The following is a 20,738-nucleotide window of genomic DNA, read 5'->3' on the forward strand; positions in this document are numbered from 1 at the left end:
ACAGTGAAGGAAAAAAAAAGTTTAAAAGAATAGCTTAAAATTTAAATCAAGTTGTAAATTAGTGTGGATTGGACAAGATATTGTTGTGAGATTGCAAAGAAGGCCTTTGGAGTAGCAGAAGTTAACCTCTGTGTTGGTAATAAGACAGAATAGCATCCCTACATCATCATGTAATCAAATTAAATTAATGATTTTTATATGTCTGAAATTACTGCTTTAATATCATCTATATATTATTTAATGCAATCTATATTTTATTATAGTTCTCTTGAAGTATGGAGACAAAAAATAGAGAAAAGGGGAAAAGATATCTAGGATTCAAGAGTCCCTCATCTGTGAGAGAAACTTGACTACAATTTATGCCCAAATTTAAGGTTCTTAAAAGTTTACTAGGAACCCTATGTGGAAAAGTGAGGAAAATTGTAGGGATTCGTATGTTGTCCCAATGGGTTCCCAAGGGAATCTACTTCCAGTCTAAGGTGATTCAAACCTATTCCAAAGTATTTTGTTCTCAAATGCCATAAATAATAGCTGCTCATCCCCAACATGCCCATGTGGTCTTATATATTTCCTTGTTGCTGCAAACCACCTGTTAACATTTGCAATTTAAATTCTTTAAGGATACTTAAAATCTATATACACTAAAAAGACCCAGATGAATAATTTCTTACTTTAATAGATTTGTATTCTCATCAGTTTGAATCTTCCTTTGATTATAAGATTGCAAGCCATTCATTATCTCCAGAGTCAGAATGGAATGTCTGAAAGGGTGTTAGGTTTAGAGTCTGGAATAACCGAGTCTGAAACCTTCCACAATATCTCTGGGACTTTGGGCAAATCACCTAATATTTCTGTGCCTTAGTTTCCTTATCTGTAAAATGGAAGAAGTGGTTAGACTCCATGACTTCTAATCTAGTACTATTCTATGATTCTATGTGTTTCTTGAAATGATTGACCAAGTGGTCCTTGCTTCAACAAAGCAATTTAGATAAAAATACTCCAAAAGGAAAGAGAATATTTTTTTTCAAAATAATAAAGTGCTAATTTTAAGTTTGTAGCTGCCAACTAATATGCCAAGGACTGCCTTATGTTTCTTGAATAAATATATCTTTAACATAATTATGCATAAAGATATCTGACATTAAAATCTAAGTTTACATAGTTGGGGAAAAGATACTGAAGTAAATCTGTTAGATATCTTTACACCAAATTTTAAAAAATACTTAGAAAGTCTACTGTTGATTTGGTATTGTCATGAATTAATTATAATAGATTGAAAATATTTTTCCAGATGTACCATATGATGTAAGTGATAAAATCCCTCTCCATTACTTCTTGCTTCCTAAGTACCCTGCTCATAGTTTTGTACCAATATGAAATGCTACCTAAAGCAACAAAAATTAAAAATGATCAGAAGACAAGGATTTTATTCTGGAATCTCACTAAAGACCATTTAGTTAACTTTTTATCATAAATAACACGATAGTGTCTGGAAGAGTAAGTGTATGCCAAGTCTCAGAGTTTAATTTTCTCTTCCCTGGGGAGTACAGTGAGTTGGGGAATAGGAAAAATTAGTTTATTTGTTGTCATTTTATTTTTATAAATCATATTCTAACATAACCATATTATGTTTTACAAAATCTTTTTTACTATGATCTATCCTTGGAAAAACTCTGACTTATGTAAACATATTTACAACAGTAGACATGATCTTAAAAAGATATGTGTGAATCAATTTTTTTCCCAAATCTATGCTCCCTGCTGTAGACCTGTGTTTCTAACTGCTTTCTAGACATTTTCATTCTGATCCATATCTTTTCCTTCAAACCAAATATATTAAAAACAAAATTTAGCATCTTCTCTCCCTAACCCCACTACATTCATCCTTCTGCCTTCCTCCTCCTCTTCTTCTTCTTCTTCTTTTCTTTTTTTTGCACTAATAGTCTGCCCATTGAATCAGTTATCCACATCCAAACCTGAAACTCACATTTGACTCATAGTTGACAGGCTTCTTCTTTTATTTACTGAGTCACTAAACTCTATTAATTGTTCTATTAAAGTACTTCTTTTTCCACTCACAGCCTTTTCATCCCCAAAGCCATTACCTAAGTTCAGGACCTCATTTCTTCACTTCTGAATTATTTCATGTGTCTCCCCACTTAAGCCCCAAATTCCAATCTTTCACCACTGAAATCTAGCCTAAACATTAATTCCAAAGTAAATATCCTTAAGTACAACTATTGTCATGCCAGTCCTTTACACAAAAATCTTCAATGGTTTTCTATTTTTATTTTTTATCCAAATTACATGTTGATACAAGTTTTAATATATTTTCTGACATGTGGTGATCAATGTTCTGTCCCTTTTTCTCTCCCACCCCTCAGGTAATATGATATAAATTGTACACACATTTTCATATAATACTATTTCCATGTTCATCATGTTGTGAAACAAAATACATATTGCTTACACTAGAGAAAGATTCATGGAATGTTTCAGTCTTCATTCAGACTCTATTCATAGCTCTGACAGGTAAACTGGATTATGCCCCCCTAAATTTGTTTATGGTATCGCTCTTTATTTCTAAATAGTGTCCCTTTTTACTTTACTTAGTATATGGCATGAGGTGATGGTCTATGCCTAATTTCTGCCATACCGTTTTCTAGTTTTCCCAGTAGCTCCCAGTAGAACTCCAAATAGGGAATTCTTCTGGCTAAAGTTTGGTTATTTGGGTTTGTTAAATATTAACTTACTATGGTCATTTATCATTGTGTATTGAGTGCCTAATGTATTCCATTGGTCCTACATTCTTTTTCTTTTAAGCCAGTGCCAGATTGTTTTGATGTTTGCCATTTTATAATGTAGTTTGAGATCTAGTACAGCTAAGCCAACTTCCTTCATTTTTTCATTAATTATCTTGATATTCTAGGTATTTGGTTCTTCTAGATGAATTATGTTATGTTTTTGAGCCTTATGAAATAATTTTTAAATAGTTTGATTGGTATAGCATTGAATAAATAAATCTAGAAGATTTGTCAGTTTTTCTTTATTGGCTCAGCCTACCCATGAGCAATTAATATTTTTTTTTCCAACTGACCTTATTTAGTTGAAAAGTATTTTGTAGTTATGATCATCTAGTTTCTGGGTTTGTCTTGGTTGGAAGATTAGCAGGTATTTTTTTATCATCTACATTCATTTTAAATGGGATTACTCTTTCTATTTCTTGTTATTGGGCTTTGTTGAGCAGACTCTCAGATGAATATCATGGATTCTCCCCACTCGCTTTGACTTGAAGATCATCCAACCTAAAGCCTTTTGGCAACGTCTCCTGTTGGAACCCCTTCCTTTCCCTCTCCTACTCTGAAGGTGTTAGTCCTGGCTCCAACTTAGGGAAAGAAGGGCATGTACTGACCTAATTTAAGGTATATCAGCTTCTACTCCACTGTGAAGGCTAAGGTAGAGGCTGTCCTGATAGCTTTTCCTTGTTGCTCCTGCCTTCCCTTTCATGGCCCCTCATATATCTCAGTTATATCATGTGGCTTTCCTTTAAAAAAAAGCCAAATAATAACAATCATGATGATTATTTACATAGTGCTGATATTTACATAGCATTTAAAGTTTATAAAGTACTTTACATATTATTTATGACATTTGAGTCTTACAAAATCCCTGTGAGGTAGATATATAGTATCATTATCCTCCTTTTACAGATAAGAAAACTGAGGTTTCAATACATTTAATCATTTGCCCAGGGTCACACAGCTGATAAGCATCAGAGGTTGAATCTGAAGTAAAGGTCTTCCTGACTCCAGCTCTAATAGTATTTCTACTATAACAAAATATCTTACAAATAAAAGTGTATGTTACTTTCAGTCTGGGTTGAGTCACCTAATTAATTTGGTTTCAAAGTCCCTTTAAGTCCCAGCAAGAGAGTCTAATATCTTCTTGACTACCTCAACCCTAAGTGATTGTCCACTTTGAAATGTTATTGCTGTTGTTATCTATTCCATATAATTTAGTATTTTATTATATACTGCCTCATATTGTCTACTAAGTACTTCATGTAAATTCCCTTTGTTTCCTCAATTAGACTCTAAGTACTTTAAGTTTAAGGAACAAATAATTTTAAACCTGTATATTTCAGAGTTCTTAGCACAGAGATGGACACCGAAGACACAATAATAATAACAGTTCCTCTTTATGTAACATTCAATGGTTTGCAAGGCACTTTCTCCACTATCACCCTATGAGGTGTCATGTTATTAACTATTCTGTAAAAACAAAAAAAAAACCTTAAAGATATTTTAATTGCACTTAAGACTCCCCTACATAAGAGAATTCTATAAAAGAATTACCTTCTTAAATAAGACACCAAACATCTTCTATAAGTATGGATTTTTACTAAAAGGAATATACATTCATATATTATGATATCACAATAACAATTTTAAGTGGACAAAGAGAGGCAATCAACAAAAATGGACATGACAGAAATTTAACTTTTTCCTGGGTTCCAACCCTGATTTACTGAGATTAGGAACTCAACCTAGAATCTGAGTACTTCTGGAACAATGTTTTGTTTGTTTTAAAACCCTTACCTTCCATCTTAGTTCTAAGGCAGATGAGTGGCAATGGGGGTTAAGTGACTTGCCCAGGGTCATACAGTTAGGAAGTGTGTCTGTGGCTAGATTTGAACCTAGGACCTCTCATCTCTGGCCCTGGATCTCAATTCACTGAGCTATCCAGCTGCTCCCAGAAAAAGGTTTTGATACCTTTCAATATTGTTTCCTTTGTAATTGTAGGAATTTTATTTTATTTGATGTATTTAGAAATATTCTGAAAAGGGTGCTTCACCAGACTGCCTAAGGAGTCGGTCTCTCTCTGTCTGTCTCACTCACATACATACACACAAACACTTGAAGAACCCTTGTACTAGATATTAATGCTGACATTTCCCAACAGAAAAAGAAAAGTATGGAAGAAAAAAAAAGGAGACAGTACTGTAAAACAGGAACATTCTATGTGCTTTTTCACTACTTCGATTTGCTACCACTCATTCTACTACTTTCCTAATAACTACAGCATATGCATTACTTTAATATAGCAGGAGTTGGTAGGATTGCCAAAGCATGGAAAGCTCAATAAATAGTTTCGTCCTCATTCATAGAGTTGTTTTGTTGTTGTTGTTCTTGTTTTGGTGAGGTTTTCATTAGTTTTTTCAAGAAATTTGAAAATGATTGTTAAGTGCCACTTGGTTTCTATTTGTTCTCATTGCTGAAAATAGCATGGGAAACTTGAGCTGGCAAAAAAAAAGGAAAGAAAAAAAAGAAAGAAAAAAGTGACCTCAGTAGAGTATTGTAATTTTTAAAGTAAATCTATTACTTTTTCATCCAGTGTAGACAGACTCCTACTAACCCTTTATTGGAGGTTGTGGGAGAAAGAAATAAAACAAAGGAAACAATTTGGACTTTCTGTATTACTGAAAAAAATTACCAAACTCGCTAAGAATGTTTCCATTACCACTGATGAGCCACCAAATAAGAAATCTAAGTGAGCAGCCTCATTCAGAAAGCTCACTAGTCAATTTTGGAAGAGAAGGAGATCTGCGATGTAAAGTAAATGGACAGATTGAAGGAGGAAGGAGGGGGTAACATTTTCTGGAAGCAGGTCTTGGAAATCCTGTTCACAGCCTGAAACTGCATAAATTGTCTCTACATATGTTATTGCTACCTTGGGGGCCATGATAGCATATGCATTTTGGAGGGGTTTCTTTTCTCCCCCCAAAATAGATATATGTCAATGAATATATATGTTTAATGCATGAATATTATGATCATTTCTCTTCCATAGGGCTCTGTGGTCCCTTTAGATTTGAATACCACATTTTATAAAGAAAGAGAAATCCACTGAGAATATATACATATTTTTAAATAGCCACAAAATATAAAAGAAATAACTCTTAAGTTCTGTTTAACAATTTGCCTTGAGAATAAAACAAAACTGAGGAGTCAGAGAATAGTATGACCTAAGTAAGTTGTCGAGTTATCTGACATACGTCAGGAGTGGGAATCTTAGCCCTTTAGATGCACAAATAAACTTTTGGTAAATGGTCTTCAGGAAGAGTGAAAGCAGTACTACATTCCCATGCATTTGTATGAAGGAAAGTGACATATTGTGAAACGCTGTCCTGTTATATGTAAAAGTTCTCCCACAATCAGAATAGACACTTCTCTTTGCTGAATAATTTCAATGAGGCCAGTAACTGCCTCTTGAATAGCAATAGACACTATTGAGAAAGGGACATTACTGGATGTGAATATACTCAATTCTTGCTGTTTTTGTCAGAAAGTCCATGTCTTTAATATATTTAATGTTACTGTTCATTGTATGTGCTATAAAACAATTTGATAAAAGCAAATAATTGCACCATATTTTGTCCCAGTTAGTTTTCTCTAAAACAGACTGACAAATCTAATATGAGTTCCCTGAAATGCAGTTACTTCTAAGCTCGGGTATTCTGGAACATATAAAATAAATATATGATCAATGAAATGAAATATGACAAAATGTTTCATATTGATGTTTTCTTCTTTCAAAAATGTCTTTTTGGTTAATGCCCTAAGTCACTTTTTCCATACATTTACTTTTTTCATAACGTATAGCTTTCCTAGTTCTGATTTCAAGTTCAGGGAGCCTGGGGAGAATTGGAAGATTTCTTCAAACCAGGCTATTCTTCAGCCTTTCACATGAGAAAATTGTTAGGAGCATTAAAGTATTCCTGACTATGTTGCATTCCTTTGTTCAGAGTGAGTTTTGGGAACACATCCTTTTCTCATTATATTTCCATAAAATATATTTGATCTATTCTATTCTTAGAATACCTCTGATGTGGTCTGTGAGTGGAGCACAGTATAAAAATATTTCTTTTTTATATGAGACAAAATGTTTCCATTTCTTAGACACATAAAAAAAATCACTCTACAGCATTCTAAGAAAGGAAAACTTTTCTGATACTTTTTTAGTGGTAGTCAGTAGAGATTAAAAAGGGCCCCCCATCTCTACTATTGGATTCAAAGTATCTCTCCAAAGGCATCTGCAAAATAAAACAAAGGGAGTATGGAGACATTGAGGAGGGACAAATGGAAGAAAAGATGAAGAAATCTTAATAATAATAATAAAATTAGGAAAGCAAGTTTGCATAAAGAAGTAACGAAATAAATTATTTTTTCCTCCCAGATGAAAATATTTGTGATAAAATTAGATTGTACACTAACACATCATAGAAAATTTGAATAGTTTCAAACATAAATAAGAATATTTCCATCTGGCCTGGCATATAGTAAGCACTTAATAAAAGTTTATGGAATTGAACTGGATTATTTTTTTTATAATTGAAAATGAAAAGTGTTTTCACTGCTATTTTCTTCCTCTTGTTCTCAAAACACATCAGTTCAGGGCAATGATCAACCAAAGGAAGCAACCACTCACTAGTGTACATCTCCAGCTGGGGAGAACTTGATTTTTTGGGCAGCAGACAACTCCTGTGAGCATTCTCTTCAGAATGTCTATCTCTGGTGTTCCTTTCTGAAAGAACAACTACATAATGTCTATGTGCAGGAGTATAATATTCATTACATTTTATCTAAGAAGGTGCCTTGTTGTTGCTGCCCTTTCTATTTCATTCTCCACACTGCTGCCAAAATTGGCACTCCTGAAGCAATAATGTGATCCTGTCACCCACTCACACCACATAAAGAAGCTCTAGTGCCCACTCCTCTGTTTTGATTTTAAATCCCTCCAACCTAACTTTCCAGATTTATTATTATTCCACACTTCATTCTTTCCAAGTTCTAGAAAAACTTGCCTATATGTTTTTTCCTCTTATGTAAGAATCCATTGGCATAATATCTGTGCCTTTGCAGAAGCCATTATCCTCCCACCTAGAACGTCCTCTCCTCACATCTGCTTTGTGAAATCTCTACCTTCCTGCACGGATCAGCTCCATTGCCACCTCTTAAAAGAGCTTGTCTCCATCCGGGTTATTTCTTCACCTCCTGAAATATTTTTTTTATTTATTTGCATATGTGCATCTGGTCTCCCTACATTAAAATGTACCCTATGGGCAATTCTGCTTCACTTAAATTTAATTCATGTGCAAATCAAGACATCACCCTGTGGTGTCATTGGTTCTTTTTTCCAAAGACTTTGCAAAAATTGAGTGATTTAGGAATAACTTGATATTACGGAAATAAAAATCAAGCAAATGCAACTCTTGTCTTCAAGTAGCTTGCATTCTACTGGGACCCAAGAAAAATTGCAAGTTAATTAAACAACTTGAAGAGCCCAAACACACACCCAATGTAAGGTACCCCGAAGCTTATTATTCTTGGATTTATTGTCAAATTTTGATCACTATCCAAATGAAGAATGAAGACTATCTGTCCACTAATACTAAAAAGGAACACTGTTCACTGTCAAATGAATGTCATAGTTGTTGGGCAACAAGAAGTCTTTCAGTGTCTAGGAAGGCCTCATGTCCATATTGTACCTGAAGGCTCACCAATCTCTTTATAAAACAATTTCCTCTTTTTTAAAAATGTTTTTATCTCTTCCATTTCATATTTCCCAATTACCTAGATGAAAAAATTTAACAATCATTTTTTAACATTGAGTTCATTTTTTTTTCCTTTCATTCCATCCCTTCCCACCTTCTTGAGAAGGCAAGCACTTTAATTTTGTTGATATGTATGAGGCCATGCAAATATCATTTCCATATTGGCCATGTTGTAAAAGAAAACACAAGCATAATAAAAATAACTTTTTTTAAAGAATGCATTGATTTGCATTCAGAGTTCATCAGTTCTTTCTCTGGGAGTAGGTAGCATTTTTTATCCTGGGTCCTTTGGAACTGGTTTCAATGTCCTTTTCTTTTTTGATTTTTTTATTGTTATTCAAAGCACACTTCCATATTGGTCATTGTTGTAAGAGCACACTCATACAGAACCAAGACCCCAAAATAAAACCATAAATACATACACTGATGTAAAATTTGACTCTAACATTCTTTCTCTGGAAGTGAATAGCAGTCCCTATTATAAGTCTTTCGGGATTGTCCCAGATCATTGCATTGCTGAGAGTAGCCCAGTTTTTATAGATAATCATTGTCCAATATTACTGTTATTATGTACAATGTTCTCCTAGTTCTCTTATTTCACTCTGCATCAATTCCTGCAGATCTTTCCAGCTTTTTCTGAAATAATCTTCCTTATCATTTCTTATAACACAATAGTATTCCATCACCAATATGTACCACAATTTGTCCAGCCATTCCCCAATTGATGAACATTCCCTCAATTTCCAATTCTTTGCCACCACCAAAAGAGAATCTATAAATATTTTTGTACAAATATGTTTTTTTACCCTTTTTTATTATCTTTTTGAGATTCAGACCAGTAATGGCGTTACTGGACAATGGGTATGTACAGTTTTATAGCCCTTTGTATATAGTTCTGAATAGTCCTACAGAATTGTTGGATCAGTTTATAACTCCACCAATAATGCATTAGTGTTCCAGTTTGCCACATTCCCTCCCACATTTACCCCTACCACATTGGCCATCTTGACCAATATGACAGATATGAGGTGGTACCTCAGCGTGAAACAATTTCCTCTTCCAGAAGAGAGTTTTCTGCTCTCTCCTTTATACCAGAAGAAACAGCAATACTGTAGAAATATTAAATGAGATCTCCTTCTGGCCAGTTTGACAAAAAGAAAAACGACAAAATTTTAAATGGATAAATTTTAGTAGTGAAACTTTGAAACTGAACAAATAACAATATAAAAACTTCAGCCTCTTCTAGTGACTAAACAACAATGAAATTAATCCATCAGGTCATTTAGGAATATACTACAAATTGAAGGGACAGATGATTTTTAATGTTTACCCTGGCATTTTAAAAACAAATTTAGAACAAGAAATAAACAAAATGCAAGTTTATTAAGTCTTAATTTTATAAATCTCACTGCCTTTGAAATTAACCCAATAGTTGAATTCTCTTATTGTTGCATGTTAAGGAGTAACTATATGTATGATTAGAGTTACATAGGCATGATGTTTTGATGACTGAATTGGCTGTAGTAAATTGATATTAGTCAAACTTTTACATACAAACACTGCATGTCGAAGCACCATCTTGGGTATTAAAGAGAAACTGTAAGGAACAAATATATGGCTCATTGGATTAAATGGAAACTGTGAGGTTTTTATCTTCATCTTCTTCAAGTAGTTTTCAATCAAGTTGTGAAATAATGATGCGAATTATAATGTCATAAACACTATTAATCAATACTGTACTCTGTCCTCCTTTCTTTATCACTTAGCTAGATATTTCATAATTTGACTTTTTGACTTCATGGCTTATGTGTTGTTTTATTTATTGTGCAAACTGTTCACAAGCAGCCTAGACTCTCAGTACCTACCAGTCACCTCCATTACCTTTAGTGAAACACTCAATAAATAATCAGATGAGTGTAGTAACTGAATCATAGTAGCATACTACTATAGTTATTCTATAAAGTATATATTTTTGTACATAGTTTGTATTTACATATATTTGGTGTTTCCAAAGGACAGTTAGGCAGGAATTTTTTTTTAATTTTTGTATCCCCAGTGTTTATCACAGAATCACAAATACTTAATAAATGCTTGCTGAAATTAATTAAATCTATTTGGAGCAGTCTGTATTTTATGGTAGAAAAGAAATTGAAATATGAAAAATAATTGTGTAAAAAAGTGGATATGTTAGGAACACCTAGGTGGTTCAGTACATCAAATTAATTAGAAATATCCTAGAAGTTGATGGGACAAAATAATTTAATATTTTTTAAGATGTTTACCCTTATATGTCTTAAAATTAAAATAAAACATTACATAAATAAAATAGAACTTTAATAATTCTTAATTTTATAAGCCTCCTTGCTTTTGAAATTGACCCAATAGATGAATCCCCTTAGAACTATAAGTTAAAGAATAACTGTAGTTCTGACTAGAGTTCTATAGTCTTGTCCTTTGGATGAGTGTGGGTCAGCTGAAGTGAGGTAACTAAAAGCTGCCAGACTTTTACATATAAACACCATGCATTAAACCACCATCTTGGTTATTATTAAGGGACAAAGAAGAGAAGCTGAGGACTTTCTTCTTCTTCAGGTTGATGTGACTGTTAGGACATGGGCACTGGACAAATATTACTTCATTTAATCCTCATAACAAGCCTTTCAAGAAGGTGCTATTATTATCCCCACTTATAGGTGAGGAAACTGAAACAGGTGAAGGGCAAGTGGCTAGCTCAGGGTCCCACTGCCAGTATTTGTCTATGACAGAACTTGAGCAGAGGTCTTCCAAACTCCTAGACCAGCTCTCTATTCATTTCGCCACTGTTCTGGATGTGATTAGGACTGAAAGAAATTAAGTGACTAAATAAAATGCTATGGTCACATTATTTAAACATATTCTTTCCCACAGTATTATTATGATATAATTTCCATTGTCACTTTCAATTCAAAACCCATTTCCTGACAAATACTCCTGAAAATTTTCCTTTTATTGATTCTTCAACCAATATGAAAATCAGCCAATAAAACTACACTATGAAGTTAATCATCACATATTTTGAAAGATACTAGTCTGAATACAAAAATGTATGAGGAGAGTATTCATGAGCTAAAGAATAATGGTGTTTAATTTGTGTTTGCTTTTCCATTTTATTACCACAGAACTGGAATTACACAGCTGCCAAACAATGAAAGACTTAAAGTCATAAAATTCAGGTTCATCTAAATGGAAAATTTTCAAATAATTTTTCTTCTAAAACCAGGTATTTTCTCAATAAGTATTGGTAAGCTAATAAAAAGAATTGAAATAAAATTTAAGAATATATCTGTTTCATGCAAATATGCTTTAGTACAAAATGGGCTGGAGTAAGTATGTCACCTACCCAATCTCAAAACAAACTTCGACTAGCAAAGAACAAGTTTCAGTGTAGGAATTGCATTCTATTTCCCATTAATAACCATTAAAGTTATTCTCTAAATTTTGGAAAGATATATTATTCACTGTATTATGATTTAACTCATTTTCCTTGAGTTCTCAGAAAAGCAGATTTATTAGACCACTTCAATATTTTAGTTTGTTTGCATCTCTTCCTTGTGCAAAATAATTGTAGACACTTTCCAAAAATGAGGTACATTATCAGAGAATCTAAGTAACCTGTCTAATTCATGTTGTGTCCTTAATAATCATGATATTTCATTCTATCTAGATACAACTGAAAAGTGGTAATTGAAGGTAATTATCCAGATAGTTTACACTAAAACAAAATTCCCTTTCACTGTGACTATCCAGATATATCTCATAATATTTGTATATCTTGATATTTTAGGTATCTGAAGTGTTGATTATGCTAGAATATCCCGGTACTATGCTTCATTCTATGTATATAGATACTTCTCTAATGAAAGCATTGAAATTCAGATTAAACACTATTGTGCTCCCTTTCTTGCACTTATTTGAACTCCATTTCATTTGTTTCATATCTGCTTTAATTATGTGTGATATTTTTAATTTCTCAGCCTTTTTTTCAGGAGGAGATGCATCCAAAGAATGCTATCACCATCATACAGTAGAAAGAGCAAGGGCTACTCTAATACTTGGGGAACTTTGACACTAATCTCAGCTCTGATATCAATTCCCTAAGCGACCATGGGAACTCGCCCATTTGGACTCCAGTTTTCTCAACTGTAAAGTGAAGAGTCTGGACTAGATGATTTTTCAATTTAGCTTCTAGTTGTTTAATTATGTTGTTATTTGAATGCAGCATTTTCATCTGATGCTGAATTTTCAGGAGGGACCTTTCTTTCAAATTTCTAGAACTGTCTTACATGAAGAAGACATAATGGAAATATGCAGCATCACATCAAAGGATACCAAATAATTGAGGCTTTTAATCTGTTCCAAATAAATTAAATTTCATCCAAACTACCTAATTGTTTTTTTATTTTAAAAGTTTAATAAAGTTCTTTAGTTCTTAGTAAAAGTTCTTTGTTAAGTCTTCATTACTTTTAGCTAACTCATAAATATGAACTTTGCAAGGAGAGTGGAAATTGTATGAAATCAAAAATAAGAACAGGGATGAGAAGAGAAGAAGGAAGGAGAAGAATAAGAGAAATAGAAAGAAAAGAAGGTTATTTAACAAGAGAAGAAAATAATCAGAAGAGGAGGAAGGATAGAGGAATAAAAAAGGGAAGAAGAAAATAAAAGAAAAGGAAGAGAAGAATAGGAAGGATGGAGAAGGAGAATATAAATAAGGGCAAAGAAATGGAAAGAAGAAGAAAATGAAATGAAGGAGGCAATTGTTTTTAGAAACATTAAATGTTAGGAAAACGTTAGTTATTAAATAGCTCAAGCCAATTTTGAGGAAAAACCTTGGTATGAGCTCCATAAATGGGCTTTGCTTTTTAAACAGACAGAAACACATATTTGGCATGGTAATATGGCATACCTACTTCCATTTGTTGTCTTATTTAGTCATTTTTCTGTTGGTGATATTACTAAACAAGATGCCTACTCTCTAACTTGCATTATTAGCTTTTCTGTATAAAAGAGATCTGGTTTGTTTAAATGGAACATTTTCTCACCACTTTGTGTTGTTAAATATCTTAGTGAAGTGATCTTGGAGAAAAGAAATATAGTTTACTAGGCCTGCATGTCAAAATAGGTCATGGGACAATTCAAAAGAACATCAAATTAAAGAATCAATGACATAACCATAGCAGTTTTTGTTAGTATGCCCATTTTGGCACTTAATTATATTCAGTCTTTCAATCTGTTGCCAATATATCTTTGGCTTATGTTTCCACCCAAGATTTCTCTAGGGAATATGATAGAATCATAGATTGAGAGCTAGAAAGGACCTCATAGACTATCTAATTCTGTTCTATCATTTTACAAATGAATACATGGTCTCATTTATAGTGTTTCCTCTAATTATTTCATGTTTCTTCTCAACTATAATGTTTTGAAGAAAAGGACAAAATTTAAGTCGTATATAGTTTAGGACTTACCATGTACTGTTCAGTAAGTTATTTTTCAAATTAATTATGACAAAGTGAGATGAGGAAATTAATATTTGTTTTTTAATGCTTCTCAATGTCTTCCTCAAAGTCAGCTATCTCAAAATGTGAATCTTGCTGAGAAATTTACAACTGATTATGACTACTGTGGATGTCCATAGATGTTAGAATCTTTATCAAAGTTTTAAATGGAAATACTATTGATTTTTATGAATAGATATCAGAAATTGGGAATTAATTAGTGCATTCCTTGGAGGAAATTTTACAAATACATTTTATTTCAAAATTACTTTATCAGGTTTAGAACTAGTGTGCATGTTCTGGGTCCCTCAAATACACTCAAAAAAAAATATATATATATATGTTATATATATGTATGTATGTGTGTATATATTAGAGAGACAGATACACACACACATATATATATACACATACATATATATATATACATATATGAATAATTCAGACAGTCAAAGTTCATTAACCCAACATATTTTAAAATAATATAGGGTACAACTTTAACCACTTCACACATATGAGATTTGACAGAAAGAGAAAAAGATAAATGTAGGATGGAATATAGGAAAATTGGGACACTAATACAGTGATGGTGGATTTGCAATCTGATTCAACCATCCTGGAGAGCAATTTGGAACTATGCTCAATGGGCTCCATAACTGTGCATACCCTTTGATCCATCAATACTATTTCCAGATCTTATCCCAAAGAGATACTATTGTGCTATAATAAATGACAACCACATATTTATACTTTATAAAGATGTATACATATGGAGAGACAAAGAGAGATATTCTAGGTGCATTTTCACTTTTGTAGGTTTCACTCCCCCGCCTGATGTGCCTTTTCTCTATTGTTCTTGCTAATCTTACCTTGCTCTGAATATACAAATTAAGTGTCACCTCTTTCATTAAAAATAAATTTATTTATTTGTGATAGTAAAATACACAGTTATCTCTTTGCAGTCCTCCCCTCCTTACATTGGAGATGGCATCACGTGACAGAAAGATATATGAACATGTAAGACCATCTTACTTATTTCTGTTCATCAATTCTTTCTCTGGAGGAGGGCATACACAAGTCATTCTTCAAACATATATAGCTACTGCTGTATATAATGTTCTTGTCTCATCTCGTTTCACTCTTTACAATTTCATGTAGTTCTTTCTATGTTTTTCCAAAATTAACCTACTTGTAATTTCATATGGCACAGCATTATTCCATCAAAATATGTCACAACTTTAACTTTACTTGATCCATCTTTAATTCAGAGTGATTTCTCCATCTCCTCAACTCCCAGGGTCTCTCTTGTCTATAATCCCCTTTTGTTACTTGCCCACATACTACCTCATAATCCGCTATGCTCCAAGTTAATAAATGTTTGTATGATTAAGTGAATAAATGGACATAGACTATGAGACCCAGTCTTTAGGAAAAGAATCTCAGCAAAGAAAAGTGTTAGTTAAAATTTCCATTATGCTCATGTACAGCACAATAGGACAGCTCAGGCAGACACTGCACATGATACAGTATCAAAACTCAGAAAGCCTAGGAATAACCAATCAATTCAGATTTAAAAAAAAAAAGCAAAAAAAAAATCATTCAACATTCTTTTTGGTCCAGTATCTCAGGTTGAGAAGGTTCTCAAAGAAATTCACATTCCAAATAAAGAAGGTACAAAAGTTTTACCTACTCTCATGCCTAAGATAACTTATAGTGCTATAAACTATTTCTAAGAGTAAAATATCACAATCATGAAGCTGTATGTCCTTGCCAATACTTTTTGCCCTTAGTTTTCCAAAGTTGTTCTTACTTGCTTAATGTAATCCAGCATTTGTTTGACAGGAAAACCTACATTATTCATGGATTAATTATCCAGAGTTGGGGAAACTCCAGCTCTCAACTTCATTTCATATGGTTTGTTATATCAAAAAACTATATTCCTCTTTGTGTCATGAGGATCAGAAGATCATACATTTAGAGGCAAAAAGTATCAGAGAGGTCATCAAGGCAGTCCCTGAATTTTATGTGAGGAAACTGAGGTCCAAAAGTGTTAAATGACTTACCCAAACTTACTAAGGAATTAAGTTGCAGAGACAACTTTTGACTCCAAATGCAGGTCTGCCCTTGGAGAATTACTATTAAATTTTCAAAATCCAGACAAGCTATATACCAAATGGGAATGTTACTATATTACTCAAGGACATATCTCTTTTTGTTCCCAATTCTCTTTCTCTCTGTTTCTCTGCCTCTGTCTGTCCTTCTTTGTACCCAAAGGCAATGACAGTGAATCATGAGCTTTTTCAGGGCCTACCAAGCTGTCAAGGCCTTGGGTAGAAAGTCGGTCCATCTTCTGAGAATCAGCCTACCCTGTACATAAAGGGTTTCATCATCATAAACTTGGGAGTTTTTTGCCTTGTTTTGTTTTTAGGAACCTAAAGAGAGAAAAGATTGTTACATGTTTCAGGAACACTAAGGAATACAAAATAATTCAGTTTGGCAAATTTTGAAGTGCTATCTTTGAAATAACAATATATTTTAAAGATAATGTTTGGCTATGTGTCACAGAATATTAAATGGAAAGTTCCAGAGAATGGAAGTTGTGAATTATCCTCTCAGCTTGTTGGGTATACCATCTTTATGGAATTTATGAGATGACATAAACAAGTATCAGCTGTGATGGACAGGACTCTCACAACAAAGAAAGCACTATCATTTTAAAGATGTAATAAATGCAAAGGAACCAAAGTTAGAAGTTGTTATTAATACCTAGCATGATGCTAGAGGTAAATATATGTGTACACGTGTATGTGTGTATATATAATATATGAATATGTGTATATATGTATGCATGCATCATATTATTTTATACTTTATTTATACTAATGTGGAATAAATGCATAAAATATAGAAAAGTAAAAATTAAAGGGTCAAGTAAAAGACTCAAGACCTAAAGGCTATTCCACAAAGATGTATTATCACAAGCCCATTATTTATGCTCATTTTATTTCATATTACCATCAGTAAAATGAGGTTAATATTTCTCTTATCTCCTTCAAGGCATTGATTGTAATGAGTTCAAATGAAATTTCCCAGGAAAAAGTATCTAAATTTACTACACAAATGTAAATATTTATTCTAAAACTCACACTCTTGTACCCTTGTATTTCATATCTTAAGTAATAATACCATTCCTCTATGTACCACATAATAGTAGCATTTGTTCAATTATCTTTATCTATTATCTATTTCCATTGATGGAGAAGAACAGAATATAAAAATGTTTTTAAGATTTTTTAAATATGGTAAGAGTTATTCAAGAAATTTCAATATATGTTTTAATTCAGTTAAAAACAGAAATGTTGAAATTTTTTGTTTGTTTTTTTTAATTAAGTTTTTATGCCTCTATAAAGCAGTCAACCTATTGCTTTTTTCCCTACAGGGATGGGATGGGCAGGGCATTGTGGGAGGAATCTTGTAGCCTCGGGCTGGACCAGAAGCCTCAAGTGACATAGTCAGAACCCACAAAAGAACCCTATCCCTGCCAGCTAGTTAGAGAGAGGAATAACCTGAAGAAAATAGACCTAAGACTGGGATAAGTACCTAGAGCAGGTACCAGAGGAGGTAAATGCTTAAAAGAGAAGAGGCATCAAAGAAAATTTCGGCTACTTCATAATTTCACCAAGGAGCATCCTTGGGTTTCCCAGGAAAACCCTGCTCTATTGTCCTGTGGAGAAAGACTTGGGATAGACAAAATATTCTTTTTTTATTAAATGTTTAGGACCTATGCTTTTACATCATAATCTTTCTGGAACTATTCCTCTCATCTTCTCCACCCTTCCTCGAGACTGAACCCTTCTTTATAACAAAGACAAACAATCAAACTAAAGTAATCAATACAAGTATGTGACAATGTATACAGTATTTTGTCCTAATGATCCCTCACCTCTCCAACAGCAAGAGGATGGTTATGTCTTATTATCTGTCCCACTGGACCATTAAGGGTTTTTCTATTACTTAACACCAGCTTCCTTTCAGTGATCTTTACATTTAGAATAAGTTGGTCACTATGTATTTTATTCTCTTCATTTTGGTTATTTCACTCTATAAAAGTTCATGCAAATTTTCCCATATTTCCAATACTTCCTCATAATGCATCCTTTCTTATTTCACAATACTATTTCATTATGTTCATATAACATTTTTAGCACTTACTTTGTTTAGAGTTCTTTGCTCTACCAGAGAAAAGGCTGCAAACATTTATTATGCACCTATTGAGTGCCAGGCACTGTACTAAGCAATATATTTATCCTTTGTAACTGTCATTGATTTGCAGAGTGAATATCAGTGGCTAGTTGGGGAATCACTGGTTAAAAAGTGTGAATAGTACTGTTACTCAAGGGTCTTGATGATGCTATGTCAGAGGAGCATAGTCTCTGATGAATCTAGTGAAGAGAAGGTGGGAGAGGTGGAAGTTTGGGAAAAAAAATTTTTTTTATTCCTTTGCCTGGCATCTACTAAGTGACAGGCATAAACACTTTACAAATATCCCATTTGATCTTCACCCCAACACTGCAGGATAGATGTTGTTATCCCATTGTATAGTTGAGAAATCTGAAACAGAGGTTAAGTGACTTGCCCAGGATCACAAAGCTAGTTAATCTCTTTGACTTAGTTTGAACTCAGATTCATTGACTCCAGGACCAAAGGTCTAGCCACTTCAAGGTCTCAAGAACTAAACTGCTAAGTACTGTTGACCAAGATCTGAGTTTGTAGAAATCTATCATCAAATTAGCTACAGGGTAATGATTTTTAAAACATTTATTTATTTGTTTATTTTTAAGCCACAACAACTCTAGAAGATGATCTATTAAATTAAAGCAAGTTCTAATCTATGTTGGGGATGAGAGTTTTCACAGCAACAAAATTATGGCTACTTAAATCATCAATGTACAGCTCTAAATGGTAAGATCCAATATGTCTGTACAATTGCACATGTGTGATAAGACTATACATCCTGAAAAGAGAACACGGTCTAGAGCAGGCAGGCTAGAGTTGGGCTGAATCATGTCTGTGAAGGATATATAACCTATAATTCTGCCCTCTGGCCACTGAGCTTCTGTACAAATCCAATGAACAAAGATGGCCACTGCTTATCTCTCTTACCAGGAGCTACACAGCTGCAGAACAAATTGCCTCCAGCTGCTAAGGCATCCTTACCTCCCTGGGGTCTAGTCTTAGTCAGCTGCAAGAATACTGACCTACACAAAGGGGAAGGGCAGACCATTCTCATACCTTACCCAGATGAGTATACTACTCGATTCTGTTTTTATTCATCAGTTTTTGAAGCTCACATTAGGTCGTTTTCATAATATCAAAAAAGAGAAATTCTTCAGAATGTAACATTCTACCAAGTGAGAAGCTATTCAGTTTCTGTTGTCTGGGGTTAGGAATGTGTGCATAATTTCTTTCTAATGGAAAGCTGAACTATCTTTCAAGTAGAACACTTACATCATCCTGCATGATTCTTTATTGAAAATTGGCAATTAGTTTCAAGTGCTTAGGAATCTCTGGGACTCAGTTTCCTCATCTGTAGAATAAGAGGGTTGCAGGTGACCTCTACAATTACCTCCATATTTAAATGCATAATCCCAGAAATCTACAAATCCAGATATAAAACTAGGTATTTGGATGTGGGGGAAGAAAGCATTTTTTTTTAAAAATCAGCACATTTTTCCCCAAATTCAAAAATGTTACTTTCAAAGAAGCTTAAGGAAGGGAAAAATCCAAAAATGTGTTAGTTCCACTTTATAACTTTTTGAAGAAGTTTGAGGCATTTTGAGAAATATTTAGAATTTCAGGGGGAATTCCTTTACTCTTCATTGAATTAAAAAAAAACTTTATTAAACTGCATTTTGCTAGTTTGACATTTTCCAAAAAGAAAAATTAAAACCTTACCCACCTTGTTAACCCTTAAGTTTAAACAAGTTTCTCGGTTTCTTTGATGAAGTTTTTTGACTTCAACTTTCTATTTGAAAATACCATTTGCTTGTTTCTTAGATCATGTTTCCTTCAATCCCCTCTAACTTTTACCTTTTTTTCCTTCTTTTTACTCTCTTCCCTTTCCCTAACTCCTTTATTTTCTGCTCAGTTTATATTCTTGAATCAAATTGTGCTCTACTTATTCTTTCTCTAACTACTTCTAATACATATATTATAGATGCCAGATTCTCTCTCTGGTTGCTTCCAAGTCCTACCTGCCTCAGGGAGAAGACCCTTTCCATCTCAATTGCCAAGATATCTGCTCCTAAACATCCAGGCCCTTTCCATCTTGAATAGTTCTCTGTCTATTTGTCTTCTGCCAGTGGTTCCCTCATTCTTCCTTTTCAGTCCAACTTCACTATTTTATCGCCCACAGCTTACATCCCACCAGATCATTTCCTTTTCCCTTTCCAGACTTTTAGGTAGGCCAAGAAGACCCACCCAAAAACTTTAGATAAGGAAATAGAACATTTTACTAAGTGTGGGTTGTTCTTTAGAAATTAATTGAGCTAAAGAGATTTTAACATTTCCAAAAAATGTGTGTTCTGAGC

This window comes from Gracilinanus agilis, chromosome 3, assembly GCF_016433145.1.
Source record: "Gracilinanus agilis isolate LMUSP501 chromosome 3, AgileGrace, whole genome shotgun sequence".
Lineage (NCBI taxonomy): Eukaryota > Metazoa > Chordata > Mammalia > Didelphimorphia > Didelphidae > Gracilinanus > Gracilinanus agilis.